The sequence below is a fragment of the Suncus etruscus genome, chromosome 16 (genome assembly GCF_024139225.1).
Source record: "Suncus etruscus isolate mSunEtr1 chromosome 16, mSunEtr1.pri.cur, whole genome shotgun sequence".
In the NCBI taxonomy this organism is placed as follows: Eukaryota; Metazoa; Chordata; class Mammalia; order Eulipotyphla; family Soricidae; genus Suncus; species Suncus etruscus.
In genome coordinates, this window is record NC_064863.1 from 78898220 (window position 1) to 78914015 (window position 15796).

Genomic DNA, 15796 nt, shown 5'->3' on the forward strand with positions numbered 1-15796 from the left:
TTTCAGACACCCTCTTTTTGTTTACTACTTCTATTTCTCTCCTTCTTGATATTTTTACTTCTGTAATCTAGAGCCAAAGTATTTTGCCTCCCCAATCACTGGTGATACCTTCTGTTTCCTAGACAAACTATCTCATAAATCTGGTATTTGCCTTTCTTCTGTCCTCATTTAATGAGATCTTCTAGTTCCACACACGCTGAAGCAAATAGCATGATTTCACTATCCCTGTGCCTCATATGATTCCTTTTGTATGCACACCAAAAATGCATTAGCTATTCTTTTGTCGCTGGGAAACCTATATATTTTTGTATACTAGTTATTGAACTGAGTGCATTATTGAACAGAGGTGTGCATGTTTTCTTTTCTTTTTTTCTGGTTATTGGGCTACACCTGATGACGCTCAGCGTTTACACCTGGCTATGTGCTCAGAAAATACTCCTAACTTGGAGAAACCATATGGGATGCTGGGAATCAAACCCAGGTCCATCCTGGGTCAGCAACGTGTAAGACAAAGGACCTACTGTTGTGATATCACTCCAGCCCCCACATGTATATTTTCTTTTTTTTTTTTTTATTTAAACACCTTGATTACATACATGATTGTGTTTGGGTTTCAGTCATAAAAGGAACACCACCCATCACCAGTTCAACATTCCCATCACCCAGTCCCAAATCTCCCTCCTCCCCACCCAACCCCCGCCTGTACCCTAAACAGGCTCTACATTTCCCTCATACATTCTCAATATTAGGACAGTTCAAAATGTAGTTATTTCTCTAACTAAACTCACCACAATTTTGGTGAGCTTCCTGAGGTGAGCTGGAACTTCCACTCTTTTCTCTTTTGTGTCTGAAATTTATTATTGCAAGAATGTCTTTCATTTTTCTTAAAACCCATAGATTAGTGAGACCATTCTGCGTTTTTCTCTCTCTCTCTCTGACTTATTTCACTCAGCATAATAGATTCTGTGTACATCCATGTATAGGAAAATTTCATGACTTCATCTCTCCTGACAGCTGCATAATATTCCATTGTGTATATGTACCACAGTTTCTTTAGCCATTCGTCTGTTGAAGAGCCTCTTGGTTGTTTCCAGAGTCTTGCTATGGTAAATAGTGCTGCAATGAATATAGGTGTAAGGAAGGGATTTTTGTATTGTATTTTTGTGTTCTTAGGGTATATTCCTAGGAGTGGTATAGCTGGATCATATGGGAGCTCGATTTCCAGTTTTTGGAGGAATCTCCATATTGCTTTCCAAAAGGTTGAACTAGACGGCATTCCCACCAGCAGTGATAAGAGTTTCCTTTCTCTCCACATCCCCGCCAGCACTGTTTGTTCTCATTCTTTGTGATGTGTGCCATTCTCTGTGGTGTGAGGTGGTATCTCATTGTTGTTTTGATTTGCATCTCTCTGATGATTAGTGATGTGGAGCATTTCTTCATGTCTTTTGGCCATTTGTATTTCTTCTTGTCAAAGTGTCTGTTCATTCTTCTCCCCATTTTTTGATGGGATTAGATGTTTTTTTCTTGTAAAGTTCTGTCAGTGCCTTGTATATTTTGGAGATTAGCCCTTTGTCTGATGGGTATTGGGTGAATAGATTCTCCCACTTAGTGGGTGGCTCTTGTATCCTGGGCACTATTTCCTTTGAGGTGCAGAAGCTTCTCAACTTAATATATTCCCATCTGTTAATCTCTGCTTTCACTTGATTGGAGAGTGCAGTTTCCTCCTTGAAGATGCCTGAAGTCTCAATGTCCCGGAGAGTTTTGCCTATGTGTTGTTCTATATACCTTATGGTTTGGGGTCGGATATCGAGGTCTTTAATCCATTTGGATTTTACCTTCGTACATGATGTTAGCTGGGGGTCTAAGTTCAATTTTTTGCAAGTGGCTAGCCAGTTGTGCCAACACCACTTGTTGAAGAGGCTTTCCTTGCTCCATTTAGGATTTCCTGCTCCTTTATCAAAAATTAGGTGATTGTATGTCTGGGGAACATTTTCTGAGTATTCAAGCCTATTCCACTGATCTGAGGGTCTGTCCTTATTCCAATACCATGCTGTTTTGATAACTATTGCTTTGTAGTAAAGTTTAAAGTTGGGGAAAGTAATTCCTCCCATATTCTTTTTCCCAATGATTGCTTTAGCTATTCTAGGGTGTTTATTGTTCCAAACAAATTTCAAGAGTGCCTGATCTACCTCTTTGAAGAATGTCATAGGTATCTTTAGAGGGATAGCGTTGAATCTGTATAACGCCTTGGGGAGTATTGCCATTTTGATTATGTTAATCCTGCCAATCCATGAGCAGGGTATGTGTTTCCATTTCCGCGTGTCCTCTCTTATTTCTTGGAGCAGAGTTTTATAGTTTTCTTTGTATAGGTCTTTCACATTTTTAGTCAAGTTGATTCCAAGAAATTTGAGTTTTTGTGGCACTATTGTGAATGGGGTTGTTTTCTTAATATCTATTTCTTCCTTATTACTATTGGTGTATAGAAAGGCCATTGATTTTTGTGTGTTAATTTTGTAGCCTGCCACCTTGCTATATGAGTCTATTGTTTCTAGAAGCTTTTTGGTAGAGTCTTTAGGGTTTTCTAAGTAGAGCATCATGTCATCTGCAAACAGTGAGAGCTTGACTTCTTCCTTTCCTATCTGGATTACCTTGATATCTTTTTCTTGCCTAATCGCTATAGCAAGTACTTCCAGTGCTATGTTGAATAGGAGTGGTGAGAGAGGACAGCCTTGTCTTGTGCCAGAATTTAGAGGGAAGGCTTTTAGTTTTTCTCCATTGGGGATAATATTTGCCACTGGCTTGTGGTAGATGGCCTTAACTATATTGAGAAAGGTTCCTTCCATTCCCATCTTGCTGAGAGTTTTGATCAAGAATAGGTGTTGGACCTTGTCAAATTCTTTCTCTGCATCTATTGATATAATCATGTGGTTTTTATTTTTCTTGTTGCTGATGTTGTGTATTATGTTGATAGACTTACGGATGTTAAACCATCCTTGCATTCCTGGGATGAAACCTACTTGATCGTAGTGGATGATCTTCTTAATGAGGTATTGAATCCTATTTGCCAGGATTTTGTTGAGGATTTTTGCATCTGCATTCATCAGCGATATTGGTCTGTAATTTTCTTTTTTCGTAGCATCTCTGTCTGGTTTAGGTATCAAGGTGATGTTGGCTTCATAAAAGCTATATGGGAGTGTTTCCACTTGTTCAATTTCATGAAAGAGTCTTGCCAGGATTGGTAGTAGTTCCTCTTGGAGAGTTTGATAGAATTCATTAGTGAATTCATCTGGGCCTGGGCTTTTGTTTTTTGGGCAGACTTTTGATTACCATTTTATTTCATCAATGGTGATGGGGGTGTTTAGATATGCTACATCCTCTTCTTTCAACCGTGGAAGATTATAAGAGTCCAAGAATTTATCCATTTTTTCCAGGTTCTCATTTTTAGTGGCATAGAGTTTTTCAAAGTAGTTTCTGATTACCCTTTGAATCTCTGTCATATCAGTAGTGATCTCTCCTTTTTCATTCCTAATACGAGTTATCAAGTTTCTCTCTCTCTCTTTCTTTGTTAGGTTTGCCAGTGGTCTATCAATCTTGTTTATTTTTTCGAAGAACCAACTTCTGCTTTCGTTGATCTTTCGGATTGTTTTTTGGGTTTCCACTTCGTTGATTTCTGCTCTCAGCTTTGTTATTTCCTTCTGTCTTCCTATTTTTGGGTCCTTTTGTTGAGTACTTTCTAGTTCTATTAGCTGTGTCATTAAGCTACTCAGGTAAGCTCCTTCTTCCTTCCTGATGTGTGCTTGCAAAGGTATAAATTTTCCTCTCAGTACTGCTTTTGCTGTGTCCCATAAGTTCTGATAGTTTGTGTTTTTATTGTCATTTGTTTCCAGGAACCTTTTGATTTCCTTTTTGATTTCATCTTGGACCCACTGGTTATTGAGTATGAGGCTGTTTAACTTCCAGGTGTTAAAGTTTTTCTTCTGAGTCCTTTTGGAATTCACAAATAATTTCAGAGCCTTGTGGTCAGCGAAGGTAGTCTGCAAAATTTCTATCCTCTTGATATTATGGAGGTATGTTTTATGTGCCAGAATGTAGTCTATCCTGGAGAATGTCCCATGTACATTGGAGAAGAATGTGTATCCAGGTTTCTGGGGATGGAGTGTCCTATATATATCCACTAGGCCTCTTTCTTCCATTTCTCTCCCAGGTCTAGTATATTCTTGTTGGGTTTCAGTCTGGTTGACCTATCCAGTGTTGACAAAGCAGTGTTGAGGTCCCCCACAATTATTGTGTTGTTATTAATATTGTTTTTCAGATTTGTCAACAGTTGTTTTAAATATTTTGCTGGCCCCTCATTTGGTGCATATATGTTTAGGAGAGTTATTTCTTCCTGCTCTACATACCCCTTGATTAATATAAAATATCCATTTTTGTCCCTTACAACCTTCCTGAGTATAAAGTTGCATTATCTGATATTAGTATGGCCACTCCAGCTTTTTTATGGGTGTTGTTTGCTTGGATAACTTTTCTCCAGCCTTTTATTTTGAGTCTATGTTTGTTCTGAGACTATTCAGGTGCGTTTCTTGTAGGCAGCAGAAGGTTGGATTGAGTTTTTTGATCCATTTAGCCACTCTGTGTCTCTTAACTGGTGCATTTAGTCCATTGACGTTGAGAGAAAGAATTGTCCTGGATTTAATGCCATCTTTATATCGAAATTTGGTGTGTCTTTTGGTCAGTCTTGTCTTAGATTAGGTCTTTCAGTTTTTCTCTTAAGACTGGTTTTGAGTCTGTAAAGTTTCTGAGCTGTTGTTTGTCTGTGAAACCATGTATTCTTCCGTCAAACCAGAAAGTGAGTTTTGCTGGGTACAGTATTCTAGGTGAAGCATTCATTTCATTCAGTCTTGTCACAATATCCCACCACTGCTTTCTGGCATTGAGTGTTTCTGGTGACAGGTCTGCTGTAAATCTCAAGGATGCTTGCTTGAATGTAATTTCCCCTTTTGATCTTGCTGTTTTCAGAATTCTGTCTCTATCTGTGGGATTTGTCATTGTGACTAGGATGTGTCTTGGGGTGGTTTTTCTTGGGTCTCTTTTGGTTGGTACTCTTCGGGCATGCAGGATTTAATCACATATATTCTTTAGCTCTGGAAGTTTCTCTTTAATGATGTTCTTGACCCTTGATTCTTCCTGGAAATTTTCTTTCTGGGTCTCTGGGACTCCAATGATTCTTAAGTTGTTTCTGTTGATCTTATCATAGACCTCTATTTTCATCTGTTCTCATTCTTTGACTAATTTTTCCATTGTCTGTTCATTTGTTTTAAGTTTTTTTTCCAATCTCTCCTGTTTTATGGAATTGTTATGTATCTCATCTTCCACAGCACCAAGTCTATTCTCAGCTTCTGATACCCTGCCCCAGAGCTTATCTATTTTGTCATTCACTTCGTTTACTGATTTTTTCAGGCCTGTTATTTGACATGTTATTTCAGTTTGGAGTTTTGTGATTTCTGTCTTCATATTTTCTTGATTCTTATTAGTGTTCTGTTCTATTCTATTCATGGTTTCTTTGAGTTCTTTGAGTATATTCCATATTGCTACTCTAAAGTCCTTATCTGAGAGATTGATTAGTTGGTTGGTCGTTAATTGGTCATCAGAATTGTCATCTTCATTCTCTATGTCTGATGCTGGCCTGCGTTGTTTCCCCATAGTCACACTTGTATTGTGGGTTTTTCTACGTGTTGTGGTGGTATTCATTGGTTATATGATGCAGGCAACACACTTCTCTGGCTCCGCCCTTTCTGGATGGGCCGACTTGCCTCCAAGGTAGGGGAGTCCTCTGTGGATGAAGCCTCACACAGGATCAAATCTTAGGCCCAAGCACGCAGCAGAGAAGACAGTCTGGAGAGAAATTCTTGCTTCTGTGATCCAGCACAGTTCTTAGTGTGGTTTTTTTTCTTCTTGTGATGGTGTTCTTTTTTTTTGAAAGAGCGCACGGCTGCATAGCAAAGTGGAGCTAAGTGCCTTCTGGAGCCTCTTTTCAGCCCACTCTCAGGAGGTTCATGCAACAGGATAGCAGAGAGACACACACAGGCACCACTCACAGTTTTTCACAGTCGAGCCCCACTGGTCAGGCGTAGTTTTTACTCGCTCGCTGGGCAGCTTCAGAATGCTGTATTTTTGGGGTTCACTTCCCAGGACTCTGAGGAGAGTCACTGGCTCGCTGGGTAGCTTCCAAATGTAGTTTCTTTGGGGTTCGCTTCCCAGGGCTCTGAGGAGAGCTTCCAGAGTTCAGGAAAGACAGAGAAGGGTAGGACAGGGCTCCCTTCCGGTGCTCAGTTTCCTCAGAAAAGCACAGCCGGTGGAGACTCTGCAGGTAGAGCAATCAGCTCTCTGCCTGGAAAACCCCCACATCCAGCCATTTCTTACTCACTCACACTGGCTCGCTGGGTAGCTCCCGAATGTAGTTTCTTTGGGGTTCACTTCCCAGGGCTCTGAGGAGAGCTTCCAGAGTTCAGGAAAGACAGAGAAGAGTAGGACAGGGCTCCCTTCTGGTGCTCAGTTCCTCAGAAGAAGCACAGCCCGGTGGAGACTCTGCATGTAGAGCAATCAGCACTCTGCCTGGAAACCCCCACATGCAGCCATTTCTCCCTCACTCACTGGCTCGCTGGGTAGCTTCCGAATGTAGTTTCTTTGGGGTTCACTTCCCAGGGCTCTGAGGAGAGCTTCCAGAATTCAGGAAAGACAGAGAAGGGTAGGACAGGGCTCCCTTCCGGTGCTCAGTTCCTCAGAAAAAGCACAGCCCGGTGGAGACTCTGCAGGTAGAGCAATCAGCACTCTGCCTGAAAACCCCCACATGCAGCCATTTCTCACTCACTCACTGGCTCGCTGGTAGCTCCCGAATGTAGTTTCTTTGGGTTCGCTTCCCAGGGCTCTGAGGAGAGCTTCCAGAGTTCAGGAAAGACAGAGAAGAGTAGGACAGGGCTCCATTCTGGTGCTCAGTTCCTCAGAAGAAGCACAGCCCGGTGGAGACTCTGCAGGTAGAGCAATCAGCACTCTGCCTGAAAACCCCCACATGCAGCCATTTCTCACTCACTCACTGGCTCGCTGGGTAGCTCCTGAATGTAGTTTCTTTGGGGTTCGCTTCCCAGGGCTCTGAGGAGAGCTTCCAGAGTTCAGGAAAGACAGAGAAGAGTAGGACAGGGCTCCCTTCCGGTGAAGAAGCACAGCCCGGTGGAGACTCTGCAGGTAGAGCAATCAGCACTCTGCCTGGAAACCCCCACATGCAGCCATTTCTCACTCACTCACTGGCTCACTGGGTAGCTCCCGAATGTAGTTTCTTTGGGGTTCACTTCCCAGGGCTCTGAGGAGAGCTTCCAGAGTTCAGGAAAGACAGAGAAGAGTAGGACAGGGCTCCCTTCCGGTGCTCAGTTTCCTCAGAAGAAGCACAGCCGGGTGGAGACTCTGCAGGTAGAGCAATCAGCACTCTGCCTGGAATCCCCCACATGCAGCCATTTTCTCCCTCACTCACTGGCTCGCTGGGTAGCTTCCGAATGTAGTTTCTTTGGGGTTCGCTTCCCAGGGCTCTGAGGAGAGCTCCAGAGTTCAGGAAAGACAGAGAAGGGTAGGACATGTATATTTTCTAATTAAAGTTTTTGCATGTTTGGAAGATGCAAAGCACTGGGATCATTGGCTAATAAAATATCTAGTGTTTGCTTATTGAGGAATCTCTATATTTTGTTGGACAGGGGCTGAACCAGAAACATTATTATTACGATAGCACAAGGGCCTCATTTATATTACATTCCTGGCACACAGGTTATTTCTACTCTTTCTGATATGTGTCATTTCACTGGTGTGAGGTGACATCTAGTCATCTTAATTTGACTTTTCCTGATAATAAGTGACAAACACTTTTTCATATGCTTGCTGGCCATCTGTCTTCTTCAGAGACAGATGTCTGTTCATTTCCTCTTGTTTTGCTCTCAAATTTTTATTTGAATGTCATTTTTAGATTTCTCTAGTCCACAAAAAATGTATGACAAATATTTTTCACTAAAAATTTATACTCAGAGCAGCATGTTTGCTTTGACAATAATAAAATTGTTTTAAGAATAGATATTATAGGGGATCCATTTTAATCCTGAAATTCACTAAAAATATTGATAGAATATTCTTTGCATAATTTTAGAGCTGGTATTTAGTCAAAATATAATGAATTTAAGGTAAATTTAATTGTATTTTGAAGACAACTAAAGTCTCAGAAAACATCTGATCTAACCAGTACATACATTTAATTTAGATAGCCCAATGTTTTATCTAATGACAGTAGAGTAAAAGATGTTAAATCATGCAATATAATGGCAATAAGTTTACCATTTTAAATATTATTATATAATTAACATAGTTATATAACATAAAGTCCCTAAGTGTTTCCTTAATTTCCAAGCTTACCATCCCTCTACATTTTACAAAAGAGGAGCAACTTCAAAAGTAATCTTTAGGTGACCTCAAAGTAGTATATTTTTTAAATTAGTAAGTAGTTTTCTACTTTTATTTAAAGTCACTTAAACATTAATCTTATTTTGTTGTATTGTTAAAGCTGACCCAAACTGGCCTGGACCAGAGTTGGGGTCCAGAATTGGAGATGCCCAAGCCCGGGGAGGCCAGGGATCAGGGATGCCCAAAGTCCGAGGAAAGCCCACTGCTCAATTGAGGAGATACAAATCTTAGTGGATGCAATCACAGGTAGGTTTATTCCTTTTCCAGGATCCTGGGATGTCAGTGAGACATTCAGTGAGACCTCGAGAATCCAAATTCAGAACATTTAAAGGAATTCATATAATAATGAGCATACAGGTCACAGCATTTCATAGGTTTATACAGTTTGAATCATCCAATAATTTTTACAGAAAAGGCGCAATTTTCTGTCTGTTCAGCCCCTTCAGGACATCATTTACCCCCAACTCCTAGACTGATGGTATGCAGAGATACATATTGAAAACTTCAGGTGGTCACCAAAATCTACAGGGTGGAGACCCTGTCTGCTCAACCCCTTCATGATATTTTACCCCAACTCCCAGACTGATGGTATGCAGAGATATGAGTTAAACTCTACAGGTGATTTCCCAATTCACAGGTTGGAGGACACATTCTCTTGACAGTGTAGTGACCAGAGCAATTAAGGAAAGTGAGCCTTGTTCATTATATCAATCAAGCCAGAGACAGAAGCGAGACTAGCATTAAACTAGATTTTTTTCCCCTTATACCTATATACCTATGTGTTATTCTATCTATACCTATGTCTGTTCTATCAATGTGTCTTTCCTTTCTAGTGACTGTGTGCAATTATTTCTCCCTAATCTTCAAGGGCCATCTGTCCTCTGTGGGAATCTCCTCTTCGAGGATCAAGGTTGGAATGTAAGATGATTAGTTGTTTCCCCGCCTTTCAAGGTGTCTGGTGGAAAATAAGATGCTCTTGTGTACCTTGGGACGTCCTTTGTGATTTACAGCCTGATCTCAGGAATCAGCTGTCTCCTTGGGCCTAGATTTCTTCAAAAGTTACACACTGAAACCCAAAGTTAAAAGGCTACATCCCAAAATCAAAAGTCACCTCTTTTCCACTCAACAGTAAAAAAAGCAATTATTTTTGGGTTTTGCTTCCATGAAAGATATTGTCAGGTTCTCCTGATATTTGGAAAAAATCTTAGCAAGTGCATATATTCAGTGTCATGCTCATTATGATCAATACATAAATAATGCTGAATAAAAATCTCTGAGAGGCTAATGAAAAACATATAAAGGCAGAAACAAATTGATGCATTCAGGTGAAAATACAGAAGTTACAGTAAACAGGTGAAAACACAAAAGTTAAAACACGGAAGTAACAATTGTCAAAATGTTATTTAAATTTTTCACCCAATGAATCCCCAATTTTGTCACATTCCCTTTTCTCTTTAGGTAGTTTTTAAAAAGTAAAACTCTGGCAACTTCACAATGCCTCATGTCAGCAGGAAATAGATGATCTTGTTGCCTAGTACCTAAAAATATCAGTTTTCACTTCTTGAAGGAAAATAATTTTAAGTTTAGTATTTTGTTTTTGTTTTTGGGCCACACGTGATTGGCGCTCAGGGGTTACTCCTGGATATACTCAGAAATCGCTATTGGGGGACCATATGAGATGCCAGGAAATCGAACTGTGATTCATCCTAGGTTAGCACGTGCAAGGTAAATGCCCTACCACTTGTGCCACTGCTCTGGCCTCCAAAATAGAATTTTAAAATGAAAGGTCCAGACGTCCTAATCTAGCTGCCCAAGCAGAGAAATGAAGAGACTGACACCCAGGCAAATCCTTTAGCAAGTTCTTTATTTCTGGCTGGTCAGGGTCTAAAGCATGTCCATAACAGGACAGAGGCAAAAGACCTCGAGCCTTTGTCCAGTCTGTTTACATACTTTTCAGGCAAAAGCAAAGTCACTCTTAGTCAGTAATTGTTAAAGAACAAGACAAGCTTTGAAGAGAAACAGGCAGTAAGGGCAAGAAATACAGATCACATCAGGGGCTGTAAGGGGCTGTAAGAAGGGAAATGCATCATTTAAACATACCTGCAACATTTAGATAAAGGAAATTGCCCACACAGGGGCTGTAAAACGCGGGAAATTAAAGACTACATCTGGGCCCTAACTCATCAAAAAAGACGACTTAAGTAAAGCATTAAAAGAATAAGAAAAACAACTCTGTTTACCATTAAATCACACTGGGTTACTTTCATTTTAACTTTTCAGAAACATTGTTCTTTTATATTCTTGGAGATGAGTAATTCTCATGACAACATCAAAGACTCGGAAAAATCCTGCAGTAAAGAAGTTTAAATTATCTATAACACTATTATATTTACTTAACTGGCTAAGAATTTGTGCTGTTTTTAGAAGTTAAATATACTAAGATTTTTAGTTATTCTAATATGTATTTTGAAATCTTATCAGTTTATTTTTTTTTAGTTTTTAGTTTTTTGAGTCTCATTCATGTTAGAAATGGATGAAAAAACATAGTCTTAGCAATAAAGTTAAATGTTAAAGTGCATATTATTAAGGTTAATGCCCAAATTTCCTCCACTGGTATCATGAACCTCACAAACTAAATTTCTCTTATAGCACTAAAATAGAAGGCATATAAGGTTGCTGAAAATTTAAGCTTTACAGAAATCGACACTGCTCTTAATATAATGTATGCCCGTTGCTTCTGTTGTGGCCCTTTTAAATATATGTAAATGGAGAGCTAAGTGAAGCTTGAGTTTCATATTTCCCCTTGTATGTACCCTGAAATATTTGCAGAATGCAAAAATATAAATGCATATTTAAGTGCTCAGTATTTACTCATGGCTCCATGTTCAGGAATAACTTACTCTTGGCTGAAGTGGGGGGACCTTATATAGTGAAGAAAATAAACAGGCAGCGTCGAAGGCAAGAGCATTAATTTTCTGTACTATCTCTCCAATCTTAAGTGTATTTTTAGTGAATAAAGTTCAAGATATATTAGGATTTTGACTTTTATAGCAATGATATTATAATAACTAAGTATAACACTGGCTCAAACCAAAAGTCTGTAAAACATCCTATATTTTGTTGTAGTCAAAAAGTATAAAATACACAGTGTACTTGATAATTATGTCTATTACAAATATATACCTTATAATAGATTTAAATTTTTCCTATTGTTTCCCCTTTTGTTCACATAAGTCAAAATATAAACCAATAATAGTTTTAAGTATACTGTTTTTCAATATATTTTAATCTGCTAAACTATGTATTTTATACTATTAAGATGCTTCTTGGTAATTACCAATTTTTCCTAACACAAAGTACAAAAATAAATTTCTGCACTTTTAATAAAGGTGAAATGTTTATTACCAATCTTAATTTTTCCTTGGTTTTATTTGTACTTAGTTTTATCAATCTAGTTTTTTCTTTAATAATATTAACTGCAGTAATATAATGAACCACAATATTTTAAACCCATGTGTCATGGCATGCAATAATAGGTGTCTCCATATAAGAGAAGCAAGCCCACCAGATGTGTCTATTGACTTTTCCTGGTGCAGTGAGCTGATATTTTCCCCCCAAAATTATTTTAGTCAGCAGGCTCATTGGTGGACGTTAATTATACCCCCTACATGGCTTACTGGCAATATTTCTGATATTCATGACATGATAGGAGCATTACAATTTCTTTCTTACTATCTGGCGTATTCTCTCCCTTGCAGAAATACAGGCCAAAATTACAGGCCTCAGTCTATGACTCAGGGAAATTTTCAGCACCAAAAAGTCTGCAGCTAGTTTTGCCCCCTGGCCAGATAAATATGCATTTCTAAAAACATAGTGATCAGTGCAAATGCAAATCAGCCTTTCTGGTTTCAGCTTCTAGTCAGTAAACAGTTTCTATCTTTCTTGCATTTTACTTTCCTGCCGGCTGCAGCTAGTTTTTTGATATGTATATTCTAGGGCCTGATACCATTGTGTTGTTTCTCCTGAGAGTCTTCACCTTTTGTTAGCGTGGAAATACCATGCCAGAAATGTGCTTACATGTCACCAGCTTGAAAAGTAAAATTGTTTCACATCTTCTGAAGATACGGGTCCCTTACCCATACAATTTATTTTGTGTTGTCTCATTATTTCTTATTTCATATTTCGCTACCTGTGCAACCCACTCGCCTTAAAGTGGATTAATTGAAATCCAACTGATGGCTGTAGGACAGAAGCTGCCTCCAGCAACCATGTATATTTGGATTTTAATTTTTACAATATTCATACCAGTTCAGTTTTTTATATTTACACCTATATTTAAATTTTTAAATTTTGTCATATAAAACATGAGTGGATAGAAATGTATATAAGGTAAGATTATGCCTTAATTTTTCCATGTATTAAATACAAAAAAGTACTCAGAACATTTAATTTAATACAAACAAACTAATGTCCTTTCTAAATTTTCTAAATATATATGTTCTCTTATCTCAAATAAGAAAAGCCTTAAGTAGCATGCCTATTTTGAAAACTTGTCTCGAATATTTACTGAGTTCACACCTGCTGCTTCTCCATATGCTGTAATTTAGATTAGTGAGGCCTTCTGGAAATATGTGGAAAATGTCAACCATGCCCATAAAACATTGTCTTCCTTTAAGCCAATGTCCTGAAATGACTGAAGATTTTCCTTTTATTTTTTTGTTTTGGTTTGATTTTTTAAAATTAATATATTTATTTAAACACCTTGATTACAAACATGATTGTGGTTGGGTTTCAGTCATATAAAGAACACACCCCTTCACCAGTGTAACATTCCCATCACCAATGTACCAAATCTCCCTCCTCCCCACCCAACCTCTGCCTGTGCTTTAGACAGGCTTTCTACTGTTGCGGTAGGGGATTAGTCCCCCTCTCTTGAGCGGTGTCTCGAGCCTTTCAAGGAGATGCGGAGCCATGCAAATTTGCAAAGGGTGATTTATTTATTTCTGGTGCCAGGGTGACACCAGGGCCAGTGCCAGGGGAAGAACCCCAGAGCAAAGACCCCAAACCATCACTTAAGCAGTGTTTTATAGAGCACTTTTCCAAAGGAACAGCATATGTCACGGAAGTAGTATTTGTTACATATTACTTAGGAATACAGCACAACTCAATTAAAGGAAAGAAATATTTAGCAAACAAAGAAACATTCGTTAAAACCTAACAGACCACTAAAAGTTACACAAAGAAACAATTGTTAAAGCCTAACAGACCACCACTAAAAGTTATACAAAGAGAAATTTGCTAAAACTTAACAGACCACCACTAAAAATTATACAAAGAGACAATTGCTAAAACACCGGGGATAGAACCGAGGTCCGTCCTGGATCAGTTGCTTGAAAGGCAAATGCCTTACCACTGCGCTATTGCTCTGGCCCTGTTACAATTTTTAATGAGAGTTTTTTTGTTTGTTTGTTTTTGTTTTTGGGTGGGTCACACCCCGCAGTGCTCAGAGGTTACTCTTAGCTCTATGCTCAGAAATCACTCCTGGTAGGCTTGGGGTCAAACCAATGACCTTCTGCATGCAAGGCAAATGCCTTACCTCCATGCTATCTCTCTGGTATTAAGACTTTTGTTCATAGTTACATGGTTTTATAGAAATCTTAAGAAACAGAAATAATAAACAAGAGACAAAACATTGGAAGAAAAACTCAGGTACCTAATGAACAAAGACAAAAGAAATAACTTGCAAATTGTAAGAAACCTCTCTGTCAATGATCTCCTTAAATGTCAATGTACTAAATTCCTTCATTTTAAGACACAGAGTAGAGGGTTAGATCAGAAAACAAAAACCAGATATCTGCTGCCTTCAAGAAAGGAACTCTTATTCACTGCTGGTGGGAATGCTGTCTAGTCTAACCTTTATGGAAAGCAATATGGAGATTCTCCCAAAAGCTGAAAATTGAGCTCACATACAATACGACTCTACCTCTCCTAGGGATAGACCCTAGGAACACAAAAATACAATACAAAAATTCCTTTCTCACACCTATATTCATTGCAGTGCTATTTACAATAGCCAGACTCTGGAAACAACCAAGATGCCCTTCAACAAATGAATGGCTAAAGAAACGGTGGTACATACACACAATGGAATATGATGCAGCTTTCAGGAGAGATAAAGTCATAAAATTTTCCTTTACATGAAAGTACATGGAATCTACTATGCTGAGTGAAATAAGTCAGAAGGAGAGAGATAGAGGCATATAGTCTCAGTCCTCTATGGGTTTTAAAAAAAATAAAGAACATTTTTGTAATAATTCTCAGCGACAAAAGAGAGGAAGGCTGGAAGGTCCAGCTCATTACATGAAGCTCACCACAAAGAATGATGAGTACAGTTAGAGAAATAGCTACATTGAGATCTATCATAACAACGTGAATGAATGAGGAAATTGGAAGCCTGTCTAGAGTACAGGCAGGGTTGGGTGGGGAGGAGGGATATTTGGGGCATTGGTGATGGAAATGTTACACTGGTGAAGGGAGAGTGTTCTTTCAATCATCTTTGTAATCAAAGTGTTTAAATAAAGATAAAAAGAAATCCTTAAAATAAAAAAGAAACACACCTATAAGAACAAGATAGACACAGACTTATAAAAAAGGATGGAATTCAATTATTAAAGCCAAAGGAAAACAAAACAAAAAAAAGCTTAGACAGCCATTCTTATAACAGTCTAAATTGATTTCAACCTCAAGAAAGTATTCAGAGGCAAAGAAGGTCACTACTTACTGATCAGGGTAACATTAGACTTAGTAGTACTAATTCTATTCAACATTTATGCACCAAAAGTAGAGCCAACAAAATATGTAAGGCATTTGCTCACAAACTTAGAGAAACATATGGAAGGAAATGTGATAGTAGTAGATTTCAATATTCCACTATCACCACTAGACAGATCCACCAGACAGAAAACCACCAAAGACATAAGACCTCTACAAGAGAAACTAGAAGAACTAGAACTTATGGACTTATGTAGAACCCTCGAGTACCAGAAAACAGAATACACATTCTTTTCAAGTGCACATGAAACATTCTCAAGAATGTATATATATATTTATATATATATATATATATATATATATTTAACTTATATATATATTTAACTTGCACAAGTCATGAATATAAGGATTATAGAAGCACGATATTAGATCACTACGCAACAGAGAACAAAATTGATTGTAAAGGGGCCAGAGCAGTGGCAGAGGTGATAGGGCATTTGCCCTGCACATGGCTAAATTAGGACAGAACTAT